The sequence below is a fragment of the Triticum urartu genome, chromosome 7 (genome assembly GCF_003073215.2).
Source record: "Triticum urartu cultivar G1812 chromosome 7, Tu2.1, whole genome shotgun sequence".
Lineage (NCBI taxonomy): Eukaryota > Viridiplantae > Streptophyta > Magnoliopsida > Poales > Poaceae > Triticum > Triticum urartu.
The window spans coordinates 49,248,731-49,274,404 of record NC_053028.1 but is presented as its reverse complement, the minus strand read 5'-3'; the positions used below and the strand labels follow the sequence as shown (position 1 = coordinate 49,274,404).

The following is a 25,674-nucleotide window of genomic DNA, read 5'->3' as shown; positions in this document are numbered from 1 at the left end:
TGCGACACCCTCCGATACAACACCTAATAGTATAAACTATTATAACAAACTAATATAGCCATATGGCCACGGTCACCGTGTAGTTTTGTCCATGTTCATGGTCATCGTGTAGTTGTTTCCACGGCCATGGTCACTGCCTAGTAGCGGCCACGACCACGGCCATGCCGCCCGCCATTGACATGGACGTCGATCCATCCATGTCCAGCACCACGACCGGCGCCATCACCACGCCCGCCCAAAAAAATGTCATACAATGCGGCATCAGCAGCCTCGGCCCAATGCAGAAATTTTTCCACATCCATCTGCTCGTCCTCCGCCTCAATTGCGCTAAGCGCGGGCGCAGGCGCTGGCACGGGAACGTGTGCGAGCGCGGGTGTGTCCATCAGCGCAGCCTCCACCTCCATCAGAGCATCCTCCTCCAGTGCCTTGTCCATCTCTGCCCACAAGGGGGCCAGAGGATCCTCTCCTGCTCCTTCTCAACGATGTCAAAATACAAGACTAGGGGGTGCACCATGGACGAGGTGTTTGTGCTGGATTGGAGATGGCAATGGTGTGAAAGAAGGGACAACTGCTATCTTATAGCCTGCAGCAGGCGAGCTTGACATTAAGGAGAAGATGGTTGAATAGGCGGCCGCTGGCAAGAAAATGTGTTTTATGAGGATAGGTAACATGTAGGCCGATAAATAGTTATTCCCCACATAGATCACTAATTTGCTGCGACGACCCATTAATGTATGTTGGAGTGATGATCTTGGTATGTAACAAACAAGTTACAAAATTATATGAAATGCCAACAGAGATGATACAGAATAAAGATAGCCTGGTGACATAACACAGTAAGTAGGTTGAAGAGCAACCTTCATGTTCACTTAATGATCACTATGCGCTGCACTTTCAAAGTTCTCCACCAACAGCATATTCCATGTCAATGGCAAGGTGCGACGGGTTAAACAAACATGTTCTTGATTGATACATAAAATAAGACTATTATAGCAACTCCATTCAGTTTTATGTATTGGACAAAATTTGCTAAATTTTAAATAGTAATAATGACTGGCACATTTATTTCAAAAATAGTGGTCATTTGTGCTTTTTGGAGTGTACACATACTGACAAGTAGGTCAGAGTTCATATTTCAGAACCTTCAAAAGTTTCACTAATCTAATGTACTCCCTCCGTTCCAAAATAGATGACTCAACTTTATGGGAGTAAGTAACAACCATCAAACTTAGCAAACAAGTGCCAAGTCAGGATTTCAGTAATTTTACCTCCTAGAATGATGCGATATTATGGTGCCACCGTAACCGGTGATTGCTAATCTGCAAGCACACAAACAAACCCCAAAACCGCCCAACAACAAAAATCTAGAGTAATAGTCATCACACTTCCATTACGGATTTCCGTAAATTTACCTCCTAGAATCATACGATGATATGGTGCCACTGCAACCGGTGCTTGCTAATCACAAGCACACAAACAAACCCCAAAACCATCCATCCAACAAAAAAAATCTGTAGTAATAGTCATCACACTTCCACTAATTAAGGATTAATCCATCACCTAGGACCTCCCAACTTCACCGGAATCATCAACGAGCAAACTCCAAAACTAAGCACATATGAAAGGAGCTGAAAACCACAACATATACCTTCTAGCCCTGCTTGATATACTTCACGATGCCCTGTATAGCCTCCTGTGTCCGTGTTTGCCCGCCACGAGACACTGACATTGTCATCGGCATTTGCATCCAACACTTACCTCATGGTTGGGAGCTGAGGGACAAACGGGAAGGGACAAAGGAGACATATGGATCAGCACCCAGGACGCGACACGAGAAGACTAGACAACGGCGCTGCTAGCATCCCCATGGTGGATATCGCTGCCTTCCAGGCCGCCTGCGGGGACGGTACCCTTGCCACGCGACCGGTTCTAAATTTCGAGTGGGTTATACACATCCGGATGCATACATGACACGTAGCCACCACAATCTCAAAGCACACATCCAAAGATGCTGCGTCGGTAGTGGGGGGCAGTGCCGTGGCCACATGTGGGTGGTGAACGCGGTGGAGCCCGGCTTCAGCGTGGTCGACAGCCTCCTCCACCTCGGCTCCTCGCGCCATGGTACCGCCATCAACCGTGGCCGACGTGAGGCCGGCGACGTCCTCCAACTGCAGCGCGCGGTAAGGTCCCGAGTAGCCGTCCGCCATGGCCAGGGGTCTAGCGGAAGCACAGTAGGCAGCAGCAGATCACCAAGGCCCAAAGGTAGATAAGCGCTCGAAGAAGGTCCCTAGCCAGGCGTTGTTCGGTTCAGTTTTTCGTTCCCCTCGCATCTCAACCATCTCCAGAGTCGAACACACGCATACACAAACAATATCATCGTTGCATCGTGCTATGCATCCCCTGCTTGAGCTGCACCGCCATAGTGCCACATAGCGCTACAATGCCCAAGCGGCTTGCTTCCCTCCTCTGGCCTCCCTGCTCCGTACTTCCTCCGCCCATTCCGCCTGATGGCTGGTCCACCTTTGCGCGACTGTGCCATGCCACCGTTACCTTCTCCCGGGCCAGTCCTAGTCCTGGCCATTGGGATCCTGCAGTGTTAACGTCTTGTATTATAGCTACTCTACAGTTCACAATCACTTCTTCAAAAATTGAATGTCGGAGCCAGGTCATGCCCAAGATCACAATGCATCTGCTCCATCTCTCTAGCACATATATAGCACATAAAGCAATACAACAGTAAGCGCCACAGGTGGCTTTTCCAGCTTAATGGGCCTGCCCTCAAAGGATACAAACAGGGATTCGAAAACAAGATGTTCTTGGGAAGAAAGAGAGAAGGACAGTCATGTAAGGAAGATCCTGTGTTGGGAGATATTGGTGGGTGTCATCTCGTTCAATTCTGGGAAGGGAAGAACATGACTTGCTGATTACAAACGTGGATTACAATAGGTTGTCTGATCGGAAAAAGAAATTGGAAAGTTACATTTGGTCATATGAATAAGAAACAAAAATACATCATTTATCTAGTGTTCTCTACTTCCTTTTTACTACGCCGACATAGGGAAGCTCCACCGAACCCAAGTAGAGTTTGCCGTCATCTCTTTCCATGATCTCGGTTGGCCTGACTTTCTTTGACCCTCTCATCTGCTCGACTATCTTCCCGTCGGCACCAACCCTGACAGCAAGAAGATGGCTGTCACGGCCAAAGGGCAACTCATTCTTCTCACGGTGCAACGCCAACCAATAACCTCCTTTCCTGTCGGGCCTGACGTTATCAGGGTAGCCTGGCAGGTCGGCAAAAGGCTCGGACTTGCCCGCGTCGACCCCTTCGATCCAGTGCCTCAACAGCTTGCACGGGCCAGTAGATGCGACCACGAGGTGCGTGCGGTCGGCGCTGAGCGCGACGCCGTTCGGGTATGTCATCCTTGGTTGGAGCACGGTGACGTCCGATGTTCGTGGATCATACATCATGAGGCGGCCCGTCGAGTCCCCCGTCTTGGTGACCATCTCGTGTTCTGGCCTGTCGTAGTTCATCGAACTGTGGGTGAAGTAGACTTGACCGGTGACTTGATCGACGTTAACCCCGTTGGTGAAGCGCAGCGGCATGCCATCAATCTGGTGATACGCGGAGATGGACTCGCGCAGGCGGAGGTTGCTGTCTGGCGTCATGGTGACGTCGATGGCAGAGTGGCCACACAAGGTAGAAGCCTCAATATGATCTGAAGATGGACCTGCAGAAGATGGTGGCGACGACACACGAGTGCGTCTGACCGGATTGTGCCCCAGACCCGGTATGTCGCTCGGCTGGGGCTTCCGAATATGTTTCGGTTTGCGGCTTTTTGATATTAGGCTTAGGTGAGTGGTTTGGGTAGTGGCGCAGCTAGCACCCCTTCATTATTTTGAATAGGAGTAGTGGCATGTGTTGCCAAGATGATGGATTCAGGCTTATTGTTGTAATACTTTGTAAGGTCCTCGAGAATAACCAATAAAGTGGCCGTATGCATCTCTCAGATGCAGAGGCCGGGGTCATCCTCCTTTTTTTTAAAATTTTTTTTCTGGTCGACCAACACGGTGGCCTCCCCGCCGCCGGGCGGCACACGCATCCCTTTGTACGCATCGGCCACATAGAGGTCGCCCGTTTTCTCGTTGAAGCGCAGGCCAAGCGGGTGGCAGCAGCGGCTTTCTATGTCCGCCTCCGTGTCAAACCCGTGCACGTTTCGCTGTCGTAGCCTGGTCCGTAGGCGTACGTTGTCCAGCCGAGCTTGGGCCGGTTCCACCTCAGGATGCGGCCGTCGGAGACGCCACTGTAGGGGCCTCGGCCCTGAGCGTCGAAGGCGACGCTCTCCGGCCCGTGCACTTCTCCGGGCGGCAGGGGCAGCTGCTGTGTCCGGGAGGCGTCGAAGCTTGCAGCGGCGGCTGCCATGGCCCCGGGCATGAAGAGAAGGACGAGTATGACGAGAGCGACGGTGGCCTTGAGGAGGCGGCTCATGCCGCAGCCCATGTTGGCGGCTACCCTCCTCGCTGGCTACCTTAAGCTTGTTGATCGATCGGTACGTACGTACTTGTTGGATGGAGCTTGGTCGATCTTCTGCTGGATGTGGATATGGTCAGGGGCGGAGCCAGAACTTTTATGAAGCCCGGGCAAACTTAAGCGTGAATGTCTAACATGCAAATAAAAAATTCCGTACCGGGTAGACAATATATACTATGCATCAAACTTGCAAAGCACAAATCCACATTAATATTGAAGTGAAAATACGGACATAACAGTCATACAACAGTCATACAAATGTAATATTTAAGCGAACTAATATATCAATATTCCATTTCAGAGAGCAAATGAAGTTGTGACTTGACAACAAGAGACACGAAATCAAACCGAAGCATAGAGCCAATCAGCCAAACTAGCCATCTTGCCAACAAAAGTGTAGCCGTCTAAATCACCATGACACCATCAATATATCCTAGAAGACACTACAGGATAAGAAAATGGATTTGTTATTCACAAAAATTCAGTGTTGTGATTTGTTTATTTATTCAAAACAGAGAGTTTGTAACAATAGAAAAGGTTAAATGGAACGTACCAATAGTGTGCTAAAGAAAATCACGAGGCAAATGTCCTTTCCGAGACTTCATGCTGTAAATGTTCGAATAATATCCTTATCATCAACTGACTTGAATAACTCGCGCTCAGTGTAACATATCATCAAGTCGTTGAACCATTCGTTGTTGATCTTGCTACGCAATTTATTCTTGATAATCTTCATTGCTGAAAATGCTCTCTCAACAGATGCAGTTGACACCGGCAATATCAAAGCCAACTCAATAAGTTTGTATACCAATGGAAATACCAGATTTTTCTTAGTTTCAACCATCTTCACGGCCAAACTTTGAACATCATCACAAGTAGAAAAAGAAGCATGCCTTTTCACTTGACTTATATAAGTGAGGAGCTGCTCTCTTATTGTTCCACGATCATCATTAGAGAAGTCTTCATGATAAATTTCAGCAAGACGAGCAAGTTTATCAACATTGAACTTGGAGAAAGAGTCCTTGGGGTCAACACATGAGAAGCAATCAAGCACACAATTTGCTCCTTCACTAAAGCGGTGATCCATCTCCACACAAATTTTGTCAATAGCAACATAAAAAATCTCTGCACGGTAATGGTGAAGATTAGTAACAGTTCTCCCTTCTCTCCTTGAACGACCACGAACTGGTATAACTTCGTCCATATTTGGTACTAGAATACTATTAGCACCACAAAATTCTTGGACATCACCAAATAAATTATCCCAACCACTCTCTCTGAACGTTGCCAACCGATCCATGACATCATTAACTAATTCCATGGCAAGAACAATATTGAGATCTTTTCTTTGCAAGACTTTTGAAAGCTCATTTGTGATGCCAAATAACTTCAACATAAGCTTCAGAATGAAAACAAATTTAAAGCTCTCCATTTTTTCTATCAAACCTGCTGCTTGAGATGGTCCACGTCCATATTCATCAACTGTACTAAGCACCTTTAACACGGAGGACCACATTTGATCCAAACGAAGTAAGGTAGTATGATGTGAACCCCATCTAGTATCCCCTGGTCTAGCAAGAGTAGATGATTGGCGCAAGCCCCTTCCAGTAGATATCTCACCACTCTCAAGTCTATCCAGAATATCTTGGTGTTGTGACTCGGTCAATGCATCCCTTCTCTTGCAAGATGTTGTTGTTGTAGTCACAATCAAGGAGATGTACTCAAAGAAATCATGAATAGATGAGCAACTACTAGCAACAGACACGACCACCAATTGCAGACGGTGAGCATAGCAATGAACATAGAAAGCATAGGGGTTTTCATCTATGATCTTTTTCTGCAAACCATTAAATTCACCTCTCATATTTAAAGCCCCATCATATCCTTGACCCCGTATCCTTGAAATTGATAACTTATAATGATCAAGAATGATATAAAGAGCATCCTTTAGTGACTCGGACGTCGTATCTTTGACATGATGCAAAGCAAGGAATCTTTCCACAACCCTCCCTTCGTCATTCAAAAACCTATAGAGAAACACAATAATGTCAGTTGGTTGCATAGAGAATAAATGACAAACAAACAACAAAATAAAAGTGAAACTACTAACCTCAACATCACAGCCATTTGCTCTTTCACAGATATATCACGTGATTCATCAATAAGCACCGAGAATTGTTTGTCACCAAGCTCTGCCATGATCTTCTTTCTAACTTCATGTGCACAACACATTGCAAGCTCCTTTTGAATGTCACCAGATGTCATTGTGCAATTTCTGCCACCACGGTTAAAAGCATCTCTGACTTGTTCATTCTTAGTTTTTTCCAAATCTATCATCTCTCTAAAGTTTCCCTTGTTTAGAGAAGTAGCTGATTCATCATGTCCGCGAAATGCCAAGCCTTGTGCAATGAGATATCTTGAACAACTTACAGAACAAGTTAAACGAATCTTATACTTTTCTTCTGATTCCTTGCTTGATCTAGCAAAGTTACTTGCCACACTTTGTCTTTGATTATTACAATCATCATAATGCTTGACGCAAGAGTTGTGCTTACTACCATGACCACCAATATGATCTTTGAAGCCTTTATATGCATGCTTCCAATCTGTAAATCCTTCTTTGGTGAAGACTTCATAACCAAAGTGCTCAGCCCTTCCGGGTTGCTTAAAGAGAAAACAATAAAAACAATAAGCTGCATTCTTCCACTCACTGTATTCTATCCAGTCGTACCTTTTATACCAAGATTTGGAAAATGCGCTTGAGGAACGCGAACTTCCAAATTCAGTACGATGGTATTTATTCAAATCTGGTTGCATTGGACCCTTCAATATATATGCTCTCCTCACTTGGTCTTGAATATCAGGAGGATATTCACAAATTTGTTTCCTCTTTCCCTGATCGCGCTCAATCGCATTTGGATTAAATTCATTGGCAACGTTTGGTGCTGGTGGCTCTACTTCTATTTCAGGCTGCGCATCATTCACATTTTCAGTCCTTTGCTCTACTTCTACTTCAGGTTGCACATCATTCATATTTTCAGTCCTTGCTCTCTTAACCAAAAACCTCCTCATCTCTGAAATTTAGTGAGTAAAAAATCTGAAGTTAGTTTTTACACAAATAAGAATATGGACTAATCACAAGTTCATAGTACAGTACAATAAAAAGCTACTTGCATCAACTACATGTATCAGATTATCAAGTATTTCTTGATGTTGCCAAACTAAAGTGAAATCGGTGAAATATTTCTTAAAATTACTAGAGGAAAGAGTCTGCAACCTGCATACTAGTTTGTCAGTCTAATTAACTTACAGTTTCTGTAGTTTCCAATAGCTAACAAATAGATTTTCTCTTTGGACTTTGGTCATAATCATCCCCAATCAAAAGTTCCTAAATAAGCCCTAAGTACATCAATCTCATTATCTCAACCCAAATCAGTTATTAAGTACGCGATCTTACCGGAAGTCGAAGGAAAGGAACTTCCTCAGCCTTCAGGAGAGGAAGGGCCAAAGGAGGGGACGACCGTGGCCACTGCCGGCTCGCCGTCGGCCTGCCGCTCGCCCAGCCCCAGATCGCCGCCTCGCCTCCTCGCCTTCAAGTCCCTGCCGCAATTGGGAGAAACCAAAGAGACGCGAGTACGCGAGAAGCCGAGAAGGCGAGAACTGTTTGGACTCTGGAGCGATCGATGGTATTCCCTGTTGCCTCGTGGGCTGGAGCGAAGCGATCGATGGTATTCTATTTTTTCTAGTGGGCTGGAGTGATCGGGACGTTCAAGTAAATAACTGGGCCGGGCTGTGAAGGAGGCCTAATCCAGTTTTGCCCGGGTAAATCCACTCTGTATCGAGCAGTTTTACGTACTGTGATACGACCACTGTTGCCGTCGGAGTGCCAGCGAGCCCGGGCAACTGCCCAGGGTCGCTGGGCGCTCGCTCCGCCACTGGATATGGTTTGGTTTGATGGATTCAAGGGAGTTGGCTAGCTACAAGTCCTTTTTTTCGAAAAGGGGGTCTCCCCGGCCTCTACATCAGAACGATGCATACTGCCACAAAGATAAATAAATAAAAGTTGTTCAACAAGATCGTCACTCTGAAAGCAAAATAACAGCAAACTCACAAAGAGTCACAAGCGCCAGAAACACAAGGCCGAAAAGCCACAACCGGCTGGCAAAACAAAGATAGATAAACTAATTGCCTATCCTATTACATGACCGCCATCCAAACCGGTTGAAGATATCCCGTGCTACCATCTCTCACCGGACAGATCCAGTAACCAAATGCTCCCTGGCCTCCATCGGAGTGAGTAAGGACCACATACGGATCAGCGCAGTAGCTCGAAATAAAACCTGCAAAAAAATGAATATTTGTTTCTGTTAAAGGTCAAATCATTTCTGCAATTCCAAATTGCCCACAACAAAGCACATACTCCTACACGAATATGTCTGGCTATTTCGGACTCTATCCCAAGAAGCCACGTTCCAAATAACGAACTGACCGAATTCGGAGGAGTAATGTTAAAGGCAATATGCACCGTGTGCCACAAAACCTTTGCCAAAGGGTAGTCAAAGAAGAGGTGCTTGATGGTTTCGTCCCGATCACAAAAACTACACCTAGTAGATCCTGTCCAGTTGCGCTTAATCAAATTATTCTTTGTTAGAATGACTTGTTTATGCACGAACCACATAAACACTTTAATTTTTAAAGGAACTTTGACTTTCCAAACCTCGTTGGAACTAGGTATAACACTTGAGTTAATGACATCGATATACATCGACTTGACAGAGAACTCACCAGACCTAGTAAGCTTCCAACACAACTTATCGGGTTGGTGAGATAGCTGAATCTCCATCAGTCTACTCACCAAGTGAAGCCATGCTTCCCACCGGTCGCCCACTAGCGCCCTCCTGAACTGAATATTAAGGGGAATGGACTGCAAAATCGTGGCAACTAGAGCATCACGTCGTTGAGTAATACGATACAGGGACGGATACTGAAGCGCCAATGGCGTTTCACCAAGCCAAGTATCCTCCCAGAAGCGAGTGGTGTTGCCATTACCGACTATAAACTTAGTTCTATTAAAGAAGGCAGCTTTAACTCTCATAAGCCCCTTCCAAAACGGCGAGTCTGTGGGTCTCACTGTCACCTGGGACAACGTCTTGGACTGCAAATACTTACTTTGAAGAATTTGCGCCCATGTGGCCTCGGTTTGAACTGAAAGTTAATACAGCTACTTGCTGAGAAGACATCTGTTCTTGACTTCAAGATTCTCAATACAAAGGCCCCCATGGTCCTTTGGTCGACAGATGATATCCCATTTGGCTAGTCGGCATTTTCTCTTTGTTTCATCACTTTGCCAGAAGAACCAGGATCGATAGAAGTCCAGTCTTTTCCTAACACCAACTGGGACTTCGAAAAATGATAAGAGAAACATAGGCATACTCGTGAGCACCGAATTAATAAGTATTAGTCGGCCTCCATAAGACATGAGTTTTCCCTTCTAGCAACTTAGTTTCTTCTCAAACCGGTGTTCGATGCTCTTCCATTCTCTGCTCGTCAGCTTACGATGGTGAATGGGTACACCTAAGTAAGTGAAAGGTAACGCCCCCAATTCGCATCCAAACAATTGCCTATAAGCCTCATGTTCCTCATTGGCTCTACCAAAGCAGAACAACTCGCTTTTATAAAAATTGATCTTCAGTCCGGTCAATTGTTCAAATAAGCATAACACCAGCTTCATATTTCTCGCTTTCGCCAAGTCGTGCTCCATAAAGATGATTGTATCATCAGCGTACTGCAGGATGGACACCCCTCCATCAACCAAATGAGGCACCAATCCACCCACCTGACCAGCCTCCTTGGCCCTTCCTATCAGAATTGCCAACATGTCAACCACGATGTTGAACAGAATAGGAGACATTGGATCACCTTGTCTCAGGCCCTTGTGTGTCTGGAAATAATGACGAATGTCATCATTCACTTTAATTCCAACACTCCCTTTTTGCGTAAAGGATTCAACCTGGCGTCGCCAAGCTTTGTCAAAACCCTTCATGTGTAGGGCCTGCTGAAGGAAAGGCCATTTGACTTTATCGTGCGCTTTCTTGAAATCCACCTTGAAAACAACTCCGTCTAGCTTTTTCATGTGGATCTCATGGAGTGTTTCATGAAGGACCACAACCCCTTCGAGGATGTTCCGGTCCGGCATGAAAGCAGTTTGGGTAGGCTGCACCACATCATGTGTGATCTGTGTGAGCCTATTAGTCCCGACCTTGGTGAAAATTTTGAAACTAACATTGAGAAGACAGATTGGCCTGAATTGCTCAATTCTCACAGCCTCTGTTTTATTAGGAAGAAGGGTTATCGTTCCAAAATTCAAATGGAAAAGCTGAAGCTGCCCAGAGAAGAGATCATTGAACAAGGGCAACAAATCCCCCTTAATGATGTGCCAGCACTTCTTATAGAACTCAGTCGGAAAACCATCCGGGCCGGGAGCCTTATTATTTTCCATTTGCGATATAGCCTCGAAGACTTCTTTCTCAGTGAAAGGGGCCGCCAAAATATCGTTCTCCACTGTTGTAAGTTGAGGAACATCCTCAATTCTGGACTCATCCAGACACACACAATTATCCTCTGGGGGTCCAAACAGCTGCTTGTAATACTCGGTAATGTATAGTTTTAGGTTTTCCTGTCCTAAAATCGTTCCTTCATCTTGCTCAAGCTGGAAGATCCTCTTCTTTCTGTGTTTACCATTAGCGATCATGTGAAAGAATTGAGTGTTCACGCCCCCCTGGACTACTCGCCGGACCTTGGCCCGCAACGCCCACTTCAATTCCTCCTCTCGAAGAAGCTCTTTCAGCCTCATCTCCGCGTCAAGCTTGGCATGAAGCTCCGTGGGTGGCAGAACAGTGGTTTCTGCTTTTACATCTAAGGACTGAATAAGGTTAAGGAGCCTTTCCTTTTCGACCTTATAGATCCCACTAAGATGCTTAGCCCATCCACGCAGAAAAGTTCTCAAATGCCTGATCTTATTCTGCCAGCGCTCAAGCGCATTCTTACCTCCGGAATCCTTAGCCCACTCCTTGGCTACGAGATCAAAGAAGCCGTCTCGCTCAAACCAAGCAAGCTCGAAAGAGAACACATTTTTATTTCCCACATGGGTGGCCTCACCAGAGTCAACAAATAACGGCGTGTGGTCAGAAATTCCACGGGAAAGAGCCTGAACAGTTACAAAGGGAAACTTTTGTTCCCATTCAACGCTAGCCAACACGCGATCCAACTTTTCAAACATCGGAGTTGGCATCGCGTTAGCCCAAGTGAATTTTCTTCCTGAAAGCTCAATCTCTTTCAGATCCAAGCTTTCAATGATAGTATTAAACATGAAAGACCATCTGCCATCAAAGTTGTCATTGTTCTTCTCCTCACGCCTTCTAATGATGTTAAAATCACCCCACCAGGATAGGTAGCTGCTGAGAGCCACAAATCCTAACAAGATCAGCCAAGAACTCAGGCTTATGTTCAGGCTGTGTGGCCCCTTATACCGCCACCAAAGCCCAGTTGAACCCATCGGCCTTTGACCGCACCCGAAACTTGACTACAAAATCTCCCATAACCACACTTTGAACCTCGAGCGAATCGCATCAAACTCCGAGTAAGATCCCACCCGATCTCCCTCTCGGTGGCAAACAATGCCAGTCAAAATCAATTCCTCCTGACAAGGTAGTTAGAAATTGTGGCGCAAAATTATCTCTACCAGTTTCCGATAAAGCGATAAAATCTAATTTATGCTCAAGAGACGCCTCCGCCAGAAACCTTCTTTTAGCCAAGTCTTTCAGACCTCTGCTATTCCAAAAGATTCCTTTCATACTTCATCATGGAATTTTTTTGCTGAACCGATCCTAGCACTCCTACGCACTACAGACACCAGATAAACCTTCCGGTTCCACTTGCGTTTGGTGGTATTCTGACTCTGCAACCGGTCCTCACAACCTGTCTCAGCAGGTCTCACGACATCAATCACAGATGTCTCATCCTCCTCCTCCGACTCAGGCATGGGAGGAATAAGATCCGCACAAAAATTATCGAGCACTCTGACCCCCAACGCATCAAACTCTGAATCACTCCTGGGCTTAACCGTTGCTAAGTAACGAATCATCTCTAAAGCCCGCTCAACCTCTAAATCCAGAAGGTCATTAACAGAATTTGAAATTTCAGTAGCATTACTACCTAGTGAAACTCCTAACTGATTTGCATTATCGACAATCTCATCGGTAGAAAAATGCAAAATGGAATGAGATGTATTGACCGACATACCAGTAGTGACCTCAACGTCACGAAGCTTGGCCGCCCTCATAGCGCACCGCTGCTGAATGTCGTCCACCTCCGGATGATTCTGGAGATGGCAGCTCAACAGTCGTCCCTCAGAAATCGGATCCGGAATCCCTCCAAACGCAATGACCTCCTCACGAGAAATCCTGCTCGGGGTGTGGCCTCCTGCCGCACCCCGAACACGAAGCTGGTCATCCTCCGCGGACGATCTGGCGTTAATGCCAGCACCCGGTGAGGCCCTCGCCGACGCCGGAGAAGTCGGACGCGCCCCACAAGGCGGAGACGGCAGCGCACCGGGGGAAGGAAGTGCCTGGGCCACCTGCCCGAACTCCCCCCCCCCAGCGCCGGAGGGGCGGCCACCATAGGCACCCCAAGAGAGTAAGGCCCCGAGGCCTCCTGCCCCGAGCCCCCTCTCGAAGGCGATACCGCAACCTCCAAAGCAGACCAAGCGGCGGGAGAAGGGGGATCCGAGCCCACCTGCATCGGGATCCCTCCCAAAGGTAAGACCGCTACCGTCGAGGCCTCGTCCAGCACTAACGGAAGGGAGGACACGGGGGCCACCTGCCCCAAGTCCCCAACAGAAAGCTGAACCGCCCCCTCCATCACCTGCACCTCGGTAGAAGAAGAGAGAACCACGTGCCCACGCACCTCATCCTCTCCCCTGACCGAGATCATCAAAGCCCGAGGAGCGGGACTCACAGCATCCTCAAAAACCAAAGCAGGTAGCGCGAGCTCCATAGCCTCATCCGAATCCACTGATACGTCTCCAACGTATCTATAATTTTTGATTGCTCCATGCTATATTATCTACTGTTTTGGACATTATTGGGCTTTATTATCCACTTTTATATTATTTTTGGGACTAACCTATTAACCGGAGGCCCAACCCAGAATTGTTGTTTTTTGCCTGTTTTAGGGTTTCGAAGAAAAGGAGTATCAAACGGAATCCAAACGGAATGAAACCTCCGAGAACGTGATTTTCTCATCGAATACAACTCAGGAGACTTGGACCCTACGTCAAGACACGTAACAGGAGGCCACGAGGTAGGGGGGCGCGCCCTCCACCCTCGTGGGCCCCCTGTAGCTCCACCGACGTACTTCTTCCTCCTATATATACCCACGTACCCCCAAACGATCAGATACGGAGCCAAAACCCTAATTCCACCGCCGTAACTTTCTGTATCCACGAGATCCCATCTTGGGGCCTGCTTCGGAGCTCCGCCGGAGGGAGCATCGATCACGGAGGGCTTCTACATCAACACCATAGCCTCTCTGATGAAGTGTGAGTAGTTTACCTCAGACCTTCCGGTCCATAGTTAGTAGCTAGATGGCTTCTTCTCTCTTTTTGGATCTCAATACAATGTTCTCCCCCTCTCTTGTGGAGATCTATTCGATGTAATCTTCTTTTTGCGGTGTGTTTGTTGAGACCGATGAATTGTGGGTTTATGATCAAGTCTATCTATGAATAATATTTGAATCTTCTCTGAATTCTTTTATGTATGATTGGCTATCTTTGCAACTCTCTTCGAATTATCAGTTTGGTTTGGCCTACAAGATTGATCTTTCTTGCAATGGGAGAAGTGCTTAGCTTTGGGTTCAATCTTGTGGTGTCCTTTCCCGGTGACAGCAAGGGCAGCAAGGCACGTATTGTATTGTTGCCATCGAGGATAACAAGATGGGGTTTTCTTCATATTGCATGAGTCTATCCCTCTACATCATGTCATCTTGCTTAAGGCGTTACTTTGTTTTTAACTTAATACTCTCGATGCATGCTGGATAGCGGTCGATGAGTGGAGTAATAGTAGTAGATGTAGGCAGGAGTCGGTCTACTTGTCTCGGACGTGATGCCTATATACATGATCATACCTAGATATTCTCATAACTATGCTCAATTCTGTCAATTGCTCAACAGTAATTTGTTCACCCACCGTAGAATACTTATACTCTCGAGAGAAGCCACTAGTGAAACCTATGGCCCCCGGGTCTATCTTTATCATATCAATCTCCTACTACTTAGTTATTTACTTTGCTATTTACTTTGCCTTTATTTTACTTTGCATCTTTATCATAAAAATACCAAAAATATTATCTTATCATATCTATCAGATCTCACTCTCGTGAGTGGCCCTATAGGGATTGACAACCCCTATTTGCGTTGGTTGCGACAATTTACTTGTTTTGTGCAGGTGCGAGGGACTCGCGCGTAGCCTCCTACTGGATTGACACCTTGGTTCTCAAAAACTGAGGGAAATACTTACGCTACTTTGATGCATCATCCCTTCCTCTTCGGGGAAAACTAACGCAGTGCTAAAAGAGGTAGCAAGAAGGATTTCTGGCACCGTTGCCGGGGAGGTCTACGCCAAACTCAACATACCAAGTACCCATCACATACCCTTATCTCCTGCATTACATTATTTGCCATTTTCCTCTCCCCCACTTCACCCTTGCCGTTTTATTTGCCCTCTCTCTATCCTCCCTCTATTTGCCTCCTTTTGTTCGCTTCTTTCTGTTTGCTTGTGTGTTAGTCTCCCTCAAAAACTAATGATACGTAATTGCCCTACTCATGGTTTAAATTTGTGGATGATTATACAATTTTTTATGCCGGATTCAATTTTGCTTCTAGAAATCTTTTAGATTCGGCCGCCGGAGGCACTTTTATGGAAATCACTTTAGGAGAAGCTACTAAACTCCTAGATAATATTATGGTTAATTATTCTCAATGGCACACTGAAAGATCTACTAATAAAAAGGTGCATGCGATAGAAGAAATTAATGTTTTGAGTGGAAAGATGGATGAACTTATGAAATTATTTGCTAATAAGAGTGTTTCTTCTGATCCTAATGATATGCCCTTGTCTACTTTGATTGAGAATAATAATGAATCTATGGATGTGAATTTTGTTGGTAGGAACAATTTTGGTAACAACGCTTATAGAGGAAATTTCAATCCTAGGCCTTATCCTAGTAATCCCTCTAATAACTATGGTAATTCCTACAACAATTCTTATGGGAATTATAATAAGATGCCCTCTGATTTTGAATCTAATATTAAAGAATTTATTACTTCGCAAAAGAATTTTAATGTTATGATTGAAGAAAAATAGCTTAAGATTGATGATTTGGCTAGGAACGTTGATAGAATTGCTCTTGATGTTGATTCTTTGAAACTTAGATCTATTCCACCTAAGCATGATATCAATGAGTCTCTCAAAGCCATGAGAATTTCCATTGATGAGTGCAAAGAAAGAACCGCTAGGATGCGTGCTAAGAAAGATGCCTTTATAAAAGCATGTTCTTCGAGTTGCTATGAAAATAATGATGAAGATCTAAAAGTTATTGATGTGTCCCCTATTAAATCTTTGTTTTGCAATATGAATCTTGATAATGATGGGACTGAATATGATCCACCTTTACCTAGAAGGCGTTCCAAGAACTCAGAATCTTTTGATCTTGATGCTAAATTTGATAAAAGTGGGATTGAAGAAATTAAAACCCTAGATGTTGCTAAACCCACTATTATGGATTTCAAGGAATTTAACTATGAAAATTGCTCTTTGATTGATTTTATTTCCTTGTTGCAATCCGTGCCAAATTCTCCTCATGCTTATAGTCAAAATAAAGCGTTTACTAAACATATCGTTGATGCCTTGATGCAATTTTATGAAGAAAAACTTGAATTGGAAGTTTCTATCCCTAGAAAACTTTATGATGAGTGGGAACCAACTATTAAAATTAAAATTAAATATCATGAATGCTATGCTTTATGTGATTTGGGTGCTAGTGTTTCCACTATTCCAAAGACTTTGTGTGATTTGCTAGGTTTCCGTGATTTTGATGATTGCTCTCTAAACTAGCACCTTGCGGATTCCACTATTAAGAAACCTATGGGAAGAATTAATGATGTTCTTATTGTTGCAAATAGGAATTATGTGCCCATAGATTTTATTATTCTTGACATAGATTGCAATCCTTCATGTCCTATTATTCTTGGTAGACCTTTCCTTATAACGTTTGGTGCAATTATTGATATGAAGGAAGGAAATATTAGATTCCAATTTCCATTAAGGAAAGGCATGAAACACTTCCCTAGAAAGAAAATTAAATTACCTTATGAATCTATTATGAGAGCCACTTATGGATTGCCTACCAAAGATGGCAATACCTAGATTTATTCTTGCTTGTTATGCCTAGCTAGGGGCGTTAAACGATAGCGCCTGTTGGGAGGCAAACCAATTTTATTTTTATTCCTTTCTTTTTGCTCCTGTTTAGTAATAAATAAATTATCAAGCCTCTGTTTTGGTTGTGTTTTTGTATTTAATTAGTGTTTGTGCCAAGTAGAACCGCTGGGAAGACTTGGGGAAAGTCTTGTTGAACTTGCTGTAAAAAACAGAAACTTTAGCGCTCACGAGAACTGCTGCCATTTTTATTTGGAAAGTGATATTTAGTTAGTTATTTTTAAGATTATTAATAGATAAATTCCTCACTTCCAGAAATTTATTTTAGAATTTTTGGGGTTCCAGATCTTGCGCTAGCTACATATTACTACAGACTGTTCTGTTTTTGACAGATTCTGTTTTTCGTGTGTTGTTTGCTTATTTTGATGAATCTATGGCTAGTAAAATAGTTTATAAACCATAGAGAAGTTGGAATACAGTAGGTATAACACCTATATAAATAAATAATGAGTTCATTACAGTAGCTTGAAGTGGTCTTTTGTTTTCTTTCGCTAACGGAGCTCACGAGATTTTCTACTTTAAGTTTTGTGTTGTGAAGTTTTCAAGTTTTGGGTAAAGATTTGATGGATTATGGAACAAGGAGTGGAAAAAGCCTAAGCTTGGGGATGCCCATGGCACCCCCAAGATAATCTAAGGACACCTAAAAGCCAAAGCTTGGGGATGCCCCGGAAGGCATCCCCTCTTTCGTCTACTTCTATCGGTAACTTTACTTGGAGCTATATTTTTATTTACCACATGATATGTGTTTTGCTTGGAGCGTCTTGTATGATTTGAGTCTTTGCTTGTTAGTTTACCACAATCATCCTTGCTGTACACACCTTTTGAGAGAGCCATACATGATTTGGAATTTGTTAGAATACTCTATGTGCTTCGCTTATATCTTTTGAGTTATATAATTTTGCTCTAGTGCTTCACTTGTATCTTTTAGAGCACGGTGGTGGATTTGTTTTATAGAAACTATTGATCTCTCATGCTTCACTTAGATTATTTTTAGAGTCTTAATAGCATGGTAATTTGCTTAAAATCCTAATATGCTTGGTATGCAAGATTAATAATAAAACACTCTTATGAGTGTGTTGAATACTATGAGAAGTTTGATACTTGATAATTGTTTTGAGATATAAAGATGGTGATATTAAAGTTGTGCTAGTTGAGTAGTTGTGAATTTGAGAAATACTTGTGTTGAAGCTTGTGATTCTCGTAGCATGCACGTATGGTGAACCGTTATGTGATGAAGTCAGAGCATGATTTATTTTTTGATTGCCTTCCTTATGAGTGGCGGTCGAGGACGAGCGATGGTCTTTTCCTACCAATCTATCCCCCTAGGAGCATGCGCGTAATACTTTGCTTTGATAACTTGTAGATTTTGCAATAAGTATATGAGTTCTTTATGACTAATGTTGAGTCCATGGATTATACGCACTCTCACCCTTCCACCTTTGCTAGCCTCATTAATACCGTGCACCTTTCGCCGGTATCATACACCCACCATATACCTTCCTCAAAACAGCCACCATACCTACCTATTATGGCATTTCCATAGCCATCCCGAGATATATTGCCATGCAACTTTCCACCGTTCCGTTTATGACACACTCCATCATTGTCATATTGCTTAGCATGGTCATGTAGTTGACATAGTATTTGTGGCAAAGCCACCGTTCATAATTCTTTCATACTTGTCACTCATGCACCATTGCATATCCCGGTACACCGCCGGAGGCATTCATATAGAGTCAGATTTTGTTCTAAGTATCGAGTTGTAATTGTTGAGTTGTAAGAAAAATAAAAGTGTGATGATCATCATTATTAGAGCATTGTCCCAGTGAGGAAAGGATGATGGAGACTATGATTCCCCCACAAGTCTGGATGAGACTCCGGACGAAAAAAAGAGAAAGAAAAGAGGCCATAAAAAAGAGAAAAGGCCCAAATAAAAAAAAGAAAAAAAAGAAAAAAAGAGAGAAAAAGAGAGAAGGGACAATGTTACTATCCTTTTACCACACTTGTGCTTCAAAGTAGCACCATGATCTTCATAGTAGAGAGTCTCTCATGTTATCACTTTCATATACTAGTGGGAATTTTTCATTATAGAACTTGGCTTGTATATTCCAATGATGGGCTTCCTCAAAATGCCCTAGGTCTTCATGAGCAAGCAAGTTGGATGCACACCCATGTAGTTTCTTTTTGAGCTTTCATATACTTATAGCTCTTGTGCATCCGTTGCATGGCAATCCCTACTCACTCACATTGATATCTATTGATGGGCATCTCCATAGCCCGTTGATATGCCTAGTTGATGTGAGACTATCTTCTCCTTTTTGTCTTCTCCACAACCACCACTCTATTCCACCTATAGTGCTATATCCATGTCTCACGCTCATGTATTGCGTGAAGATTGAAAAAGTTTTGAGAATGTCAAATGTATGAAACAATTGCTTGGCTTTTCATCGGGGTTGTGCATGATTTAAATATTTTGTGTGGTGAAGATAGAGCATAGCCAGACTATATGATTTTGTAGGGATAACTTTATTTAGCCATGTTATTTTGAGAAGACATAACTGCTTTGTTAGTATGCTTGAAGTATTATCATTTTTATGTCAATATGAACTTTTGTCTTGAATCTTTCGGATCTGAATATTCATACCACAATTAAGAAGAATTACATTAAAATTATGCCAAGTAGCACTCCGCATCAAAAATTCTGTTTTTATCATTTACCTACTTGAGGACGAGCAGGAATTAAGCTTGGGGATGCTTGATACGTCTCCAACGTATCTATAATTTTTGATTGCTCCATGCTATATTATCTACTGTTTTGGACATTACTGGGCTTTATTATCCACTTTTATATTATTTTTGGGACTAACTTATTAACCGGAGGCCCAGCCCAGAATTGCTGTTTTTTTTTGCCTGTTTTAGGGTTTCGAAGAAAAGGAATATCAAACGGAGTCCAAACGGAATGACACCTTCGGGAATGTGATTTTCTCATCAAATACAACTCAAGAGACTTGGACCCTATGTCAAGACACGTAACAGGAGGCCACGAGGTAGGGGGGTGCGCCCTCCACCCTCGTGGGCCCCCTGTTGCTCCATCGACGTACTTCTTCCTCCTATATATACCCACGTACCCCCAAACGATTAGATACGGAGCCAAAACCCTAATTCCACCACCGTAACTTTCTGTATCCACGAGATCTCATCTTGGGGCCTGTTCCGGAGCTCTGCCGGAGGGGGCATCGATCATGGAGGGCTTCTACATCAACACCATAGCCTCTCCGATGAAGTGTGAGTAGTTTACCTCAGACCTTCGGGTCCATAGTTAGTAGCTAGATGGCTTCTTCTCTCTTTTTGGATCTCAATATAATGTTCTCCCCCTCTCTTGTGGAGATCTATTCGATGTAATCTTCTTTTTGCGGTGTGTTTGTTGATCAAGTCTATCTATGAATAATATTTGAATCTTCTCTGAATTATTTTATGTATGATTGGTTATCTTTTCATGTCTCTTCGAATTATCAGTTTGGTTTGGCCTACTAGATTGATCTTTCTTGCAATGGGAGAAGTGCTTAGCTTTGGGTTCAATCTTGCGGTGTCCTTTCCCGGTGACAGTAAGGGCAGCAAGGCACGTATTGTATTGTTGCCATCGAGGATAACAAGATGGGGTTTTCTTCGTCATGTCATCTTGCTTAAGGCGTTACTCTATTTTTAACTTAATACTCTAGATGCATGCTGGATAGCGGTCGATGAGTGGAGTAATAGTAGTAGATGCAGGCATGAGTCGATCTACTTGTCTTGGACGTGATGCCTATATACATGATCATACCTAGATATTCTCATAAGTATGTTCAATTCTGTCAATTGCTCAACAGTAATTTGTTCACCCACCGTAGAATACTTATGCTCTGGAGAGAAGCCACTAGTGAAACCTATGGCCCCCGGGTCTATCTTTATCATATCAATCTCCTACTACTTAGTTATTTACTTTACCTTTATTTACTTTGCATCTTTATCATAAAAATACCAGAAATATTCTCTTATCATATCTATCAGATCTTACTCTTGTAAGTGGCCCTATAGGGATTGACAACCCCTATTTGCGTTGGTTGCGAGGATTTATTTGTTTTGTGCAGGTGCGAGGGACTCGCGCGTAGCCTCCTACTGGATTGATACCTTGGTTCTCAAAAACTGAGGGAAATACTTACGCTACGTTGCTGCATCATCCCTTCCTCTTCGGGGAAAACCAACGCAGTGCTAAAAGAGGTAGCATCCACCCGATCACTCCACAACCTCGGTGGTGCACACGCAGGCTCGAAAGCCCCAAATCTCAGAGTCGTTGTAGGCACCGATGATGGTGGACCCACCCCATCGTCAGTCGGCGTAGACCCGGACCCCGGTCCCTTGGACAACTATCGTCCCGTATCATCGACCGAAGTCTCCTTTGCTCCCGCGCTTTCATCACCCTCATGCATATTGAAGTCAGCCCCGTTAGCCCCCTCGGCCAACAGGGTCTTGTCCTCAAACTCAATCAGCAGGTCAAAAACCTTTCCACGATAAGCCCACTTGACGACCTCAAGCACATACTCAATATCCAAAATACTAACTAATATACGAGCAATCCCGTGAGCTCTGGTGAAAGCCATATCCACACTCTCAGGCTTCCCCACCATGATTCCCAAGCTAGCCACAACCCTAGCATCCTGCATCGCCTTGGAAGGGGCCCCGAAAAAACGCAACCACGCCTGAGTAAGTGGCTTTCCATGAGGCTCCACTTGTTTCCACTCATGAAACTCAAGGATGCAATCGGTGCCCGGCACTTTGCACATCCCAAAACTGAGGAGCCTCTGCAGATCCTCCACCGAAGGAAACTCAACCCGAAACATCTTATCCGCGAGACTGACAAGCTCCCACTGAAAGTCCCCAGGGGACAACTCCCGGAGCCTCTGCACAATCTGAGTCTCGGAGACCTCTCTTCTGGTCACCTTAACAATCCCAATAATCACACTCTAGGCCTCATCAGGAACCTCCCTCTCATTAGGAGATTCAAAGAACGTGAGTTTAGCACAATACATGCCGTACATCATGAGAGATGGTGCCTGATCTTGCAGAAGTGGGCAATCCCCCGAATCATGAGCTGGCTTACCACAAGTGTCACATAACACAGCTATGCACTCAGCAATAAAATGACCCTTGTCACCACATTGATAGCACAACATTTCATCTTTCTTGCGCGCCCACTTGGACGCCCTATCAGCATCAGTCCTGTCCGGCATCTCCACGGACACATCACCCATAGTCTCATCCTCTGGAACCTAAACACTAGCGAGAGCCGTCACAACCTCCATAGCCTGACCGGTCAACACCGGCTCCTCGGTACTCCTGCCAGCGGTCGTCTACTCGACAACCACAGTGGGCGGAGGTTGTCGTGGGCGGTACCGACCACCACGACCACGATGACTGCCACGATGGCCGCAGAAACCACCCCGCTGCCGATGACCCGGGGCAGATGCCCCCTCGACAAAACCACCGGTAGGACCCAAGAACGGCCTCTCCGCTGATCCGTCGCTCTGCCAAGCAAATCCACGACCTCCACCCGTGGACGAGGAACCCCGGTGCTGCCCAGCTCCATAGGCATTATAACCTTCATCCCCCCATTGACCCCTGGGCGTAGCTGAAGCACCACCAACAGCACTGCTCTGCGGCGGCGGTGCCTGCGACCCCACCGGCGTAGCCCGATTCTGAGGCGGCCGAGCAACGTAATGCGGCGGCGGAGCCGGCTGTGGTTGCAAGCCCATCGTCAGCGCGGGAGGCCTAGGCGGCGCTGCACCCCGACCCACAGCAACCACACTGGCCACGCCGGGCGCCATCGGGCGAGGACCGGCCCTCCACGTCCGGCCGAGGGAACGACCACCGGAGATGTCGTCGGCCGGGCAACGGGCAGACCGCCAGCGCCGCGACTTGCCGCAGCATTAGGCGCTCCACCAGCAGCTCCTCGGCCCGCCATAGTCACTGCTCCACGACCAGCGCTGGATGCCGGCGGTGGCGCAAGGCCCCTGCCGCTGCCCGGGCCCGGCGGCAGCGCCCCTCCAGCGCGGCTAGCCCCACCCGGCGCAGCCGGCTTCTTCCCCGGCGGCGGAGCACCTCCAGGCCCCGCCATGGCCCCTAGCGGCAAGATGCGGCGTGCCCGGCCACTCCCCGCAGATGGTCGTCTCGGCGTTCGTCTAACGAGAGCCCTAGGGCACGACGCAGGAACCAGCGACAACGATCTGGACGTGCATGCCTCGATGCCCTGGGATACGAGCGAAACCGGTTCCTGCTGGGCCTCATACCCAGCGGACCCTAGCCCACTCAAACCCACCGGCCCAACACCATAATACAACGCGTCTCGGCCCAGGAGCGAATTCAAACGCTCCTGGCGAGCCGCCCCGATCCGGATCACCATGACCGCTGGTGGCGCAACCGCGGTCATCTCCGGCGCCGATCGAGGCACTACCCGGCGTGCGCTCTTTCTCCTCTTCACAGTAGTCTAAGAATCCGGCCGAATCAGATCGAAAATGGTTAAATTCGGTAGACGTACCTTAGGCAAGGGGCCCTTCCACGGCCGGATCGCCGTCGCCGCCGTTCTTCGGTGAACCACCCGGCGCAGCATCTCCTTAGTTTCTCCCGCATGAAGCCCGACCCTAGCCGGATCCTCGAGGAGCAAAACCTTGTCGACGGTGGAAGCGACCTCATCTTCGTCATAACCTACACCCAAGAACTCACACAACAGATCTGAGGGCGTCGGAGTAGGCTGGCGCCGCATCTGTGTCCTTATCCCCCTCGTCCTCGTCGGCGTCGGCAAGGGCCCAAAACCGTCCCCACCTGCCGCCGCTCACCGGAGGGAGCAGGCCGCGACCCCGCCGGGATCCCGGCGGTCGCACTCCCTGTCGCCCCCCTCATCGCGTGATCGTCCTTTTTTAGAATTCGCTCCTGGGCCCCGCTTTAGGTTGTACGTACTCTTATGGACAGCTACAGGTCCGAGTCGGTCCATACATGGTTCAGTCATGTAGGTAATGGAGTCCGAGTCGTATTCGTAGGATTTTAAGGAGAACCGAGCCTGGCCGGGTACTACCAGCTCATCTCTACTATTTTCACGCGGCGGGGCTGTGCAGCACGCCCGGGAACTCCGTGTCGATGGTCACCTTGGAGCGGGACGTCTCTCTCTCTTCCTCCCCCGTAGCTAGGCTAGGCGAATAGTCTTCTCTTTTCCTTTTTCTTTTCCTTTTTTTTGTAGAATTAGGCCGAGCTCCGACCCAATCAAATTAATTTTGGGACTCGCCTGACCTGTTCGCCGCCGGCCTGGAATCGCACGTTTCATCGCCGCCGCTCGGCCGCCGTGGTCTTCCTCGCCCCACAAGACGACATGATCTCCCCCTCCCCCCTCCTCCTGAAGCTGCACTACACCGGATCGGACGAGACCACCCTTTTCTTCTTCTTTGCAGACAACAACAAGAATCCTCCCACCAGAGCGAGAGGGAGGGAACCTTTCACCTACGACCCGGCCGCTGCCATCCGCCAACGACCTCCTCCCCTCAGGCTTCATATATCTTCCTCGACCGACTTCTTCCAAAACAAGAAGCCAGCGAGCTACAAGAGCAGCGTGAGTTCTATCCCATCTCCCGTACCGTACTGTGAGAGATTCAATCAGCATATATGGTCCCCGTCAACGGAGCACTCACCGGCGACGACTAATCGACGACTAGGAGCGAAACCACCTTGTCACAAGGAGAAGGAGAGCCTCGCCTCTCGCCGACCATCACCCAAGCCCCAAGCCATAAGTCACACGTGCACCCCGCATGCGGACGAATGCCTCTCTCTATTATATATAGAGATGGTCTGGGAAGGCATGGTGAAGAGGAGCAGGAGGCCGCGGTGCCGAGGATCAGTGAGGTGGCACAAGCTGAACCCTCCTTGGCTAGTTGGTGGGCATCCCCAGGCATGCATTCATTTCTTTAGAGGCTTTGGTTTCTCATGGGAATGGGATTGGTCGACGCTCTTGCGGCTGCACTCTATTTTGCTAGTGCACGTTGATAACTAAATAAAATAAATAAATAAAGGCTAGTGACTAAGGCTAGTGCCAACAATTTGAGTGGTTCTTTTTTCTGCACGATACTTCATTTCTTCGGCTCATCGCCCGCCAAATTGTAAATTTTACACCTGTGTTCATGGTTTGGACATAAACTAGACTGATGCAATTAATACAGACTACTTCCCCAATACCTATTTGTGCAGAGTAATCTACTTCCAGCCACGAAAGCACACACAATCAGATTTGCCCGCTGGTGATGTTCATGTTATTAGCCTGGCTTGAAATATTATAGCCATCCCGATTGAACGAACTAGGTGCAGATAGAGCCCATGATTCCAGAGTTCCCATTTGAGAGATTCATTCACACAATATGTAATCAGAAAGCAGCAGCAGCAGCTATTCAAACCCTTTCCTCAAGATTTCATTGCATTTCAAACCCATTCCATCTATGCTTGGTTGGGGACAACACATACACAAAGACAAGGATATTTGAGTTTCCTCCAACACTTGGGCAACACAACCGGCCAGCCCAC

General features: G+C 46.1%; 2 pseudogenes; both read right to left on the bottom strand.

The window, feature by feature from the left end:
- Nucleotides 1-3,030: 3,030 nt before the first annotated feature.
- On the bottom strand, nucleotides 3,031-4,498 carry LOC125525209 (annotated as a pseudogene).
- A 593-nt stretch (nucleotides 4,499-5,091) lies between these two features.
- Nucleotides 5,092-13,582, bottom strand: LOC125518309 (annotated as a pseudogene).
- Nucleotides 13,583-25,674: the final 12,092 nt, after the last annotated feature.